Source organism: Penaeus chinensis, chromosome 1, assembly GCF_019202785.1.
Source record: "Penaeus chinensis breed Huanghai No. 1 chromosome 1, ASM1920278v2, whole genome shotgun sequence".
Taxonomy (NCBI): domain Eukaryota; kingdom Metazoa; phylum Arthropoda; class Malacostraca; order Decapoda; family Penaeidae; genus Penaeus; species Penaeus chinensis.
In genome coordinates, this window is record NC_061819.1 from 26,579,776 (window position 1) to 26,582,275 (window position 2,500).

Genomic DNA, 2,500 nt, shown 5'->3' on the forward strand with positions numbered 1-2,500 from the left:
TAGGTAACTAGATGGATAGATAGGTAGATAGATAGGTCGATAGATAGATAGATATATACATTAATAGGAAAATAAGTAGATAGGTAGAAGGTTAGATGGATAAATAAATGTATGGATAAATAAAATGATAGGTAGATAGAAAGACAGATAGTTAAACAGAGATGGAGAGACAGAAAGAGAATGAAGGGAGGGGGGGGGGGGAGAAGAAAAAAAGGAGAAAGAGGAAAGAAGGAGAGAAAAAAAAAAAATGGAGTAAGCATAAAATCTCCCTACTTTCCATTCCCATCAACCTTCTCTCTGTCGTCACGTTGCAACATCGCAACACAATGATGCTATGAAATTTAATGGTTCCGGTTCCGAGTAATTCCTGCACGAACACAATGACGAACGCTAGTGAAAATCTGCTTGAAAATCTTTGTGACATTTTAACAGATGAATCAACAACGCCGTCGCCGTGATCACAGAGTATACGGAAACAGAGCGAATGAGGAAGAAGCGTAGACGACGATAATGATGATGGCGAAGGAAGAAAGAGGTGGATAATGAGATGGAGGAGGAGATTATGCTGCGAATGATGCAGCGCAAGAGGATGTTAAAGAGATCTAGTTACGAAGAGGGTATAATGATAATGAAAAAAAAAAGGGGGAGGAGGAGATTGATGGATGAGGAAGAAGGGAAAAAGCGAAATAGGGCGCGAGAAGTAAAGAAAGAAGCTATTAAGATATGTCTATGAAAGGAGGAGAGGAAAGAGGGAATTAGCACGAACGAAGTCGTTAGGAAGAGACACCAGTGACAACGAGACGATATAGAGGGAATTTAAAGAAAGAGGAGAGAGTCATCAGCGCGATCTTTAACGAAGAGGAGACAAGATAGAGGAGAGGAACAATCAAGATAAGATAGGGGATTTAATGAGAGTCAAGCAGCAAATGTCGAGGAGGCGAAGAGAAAAAGCATAAAAAGGGTATAACAAGGAGAAGCCACGCGAGACAAGAGCCAATTTGATTGCCCGAATTATGGCGATGACAAAAGTTTGTCCTCGTTGTATTAAAGGAGAGGGAGAGGGAGAGAGGAGAGAGAGAGGGAGAGAGGAGAGAGAGAGGGAGAAAGGAGAGAGATAGGGAGAGAGGAGAGGGAGAGGGAGAGAGAGAGAGAGAGGGAGGGAGGAGAGAGCGAGGGAGAGAGGAGAGAGAGAGGGAGAGAGGAGAGAAAGAGGGAGAGGGAAGAAGAAGAAAAAGAATAACAAGGAGAGAGAAGGAGAAAAGGAGGTTGACGGAGAAAGAGTGAGGGAGAGTATAGGGTAGAAAAAAGGATAGGGGAAAATCAGAGGAGACAGGATAACAGGGAGATAGAAGAAAAAGAAAGTGAGGCAGAAGGAGAAGGAGAGAGAGAGAGAGATAGTGAGGGAGAGTAAATGCTAGAAAGAAGGAAGGAGAGACAGAGAGGCAGAAATAGGGGGAGAGATGGAGAGGGAGACAGGGGGAGAAGGAAAGAGAGAAGGAGAAGAAGGAGGAGAGGAATAGAGAAGGGGAGAGGGAGGAAGAATGATGAAGTAGGAGAGAAAGGCAGAGAGAGAGAAGGAGAGAGAGAGACAGAGACTGAGAAAGAAAAGAGAGGGAGGAGAGGAAGTGGGGAGATGGGTAGGTGAGCAAGAGGTAGAGACAGGTAAATGCATGTATACACATAAATATAGAAAAACAGAGAAGCAGACAGACACAGAAATGGTCTACTGGCAGGGAGAGAAGGAAACGGGATAGGGAGAGAGAAAGGGAGCACAGACATATACACAGAGACACTAAGACAAATAAAGGCATCCATGCATCCGTCCATCCTTCCCGACTCACATACAAATAGAAAGACAAGAGAAACAGAGAGAGAGAAGGGGAAAGGTACACAGCTAGACAGATAAGTAAACAAAGATAAACAGACAGACACAGTCAGCCAAGCAAACAAACAGACAGACATTAAAAAGGCAGAGAGAGAGAGAAAGAGAAGGAGGGGAGGAGGGAGGCACAGAGGGCTAATGGAAGGGTAGAGCGCTTTGTGTGGGCGGCATTCATGCAGGTAGAGACCGAAAAGCCTCTTAGCTTCTCTTGTATTTTGCAACATGAGTGAATGAATCAGTTGAGTTTAGAAAAAAAAAAAAAAAAAAAAAAAAAGACCAGTTTGTTTGGCTCGACGTGTGTGCGAATTTTGTTTTTCTATTGTGTTTGTTATTATAGCTTTTACATTTATTTATTTGAATGTTTTGTAAAATTGTTTGTATATTCATGTGTTTACTATTCATACGTCTATTGATCAATTTGCGTGGCGCCTATTGCTTCGGTGAAAATAAATGTTCATTGACACGAGTTTGTTTACACACGTGTATGTTTGCCTCGTACCTTCTGTGTGTACTTCAATCCACTTTAAATTTTATTACATTTTTTTACAAAAGAGATAAACAGTCATATAACAATGCAAATGTTTGTACATCCAATCAAACGCATTATAATCAGCTTAT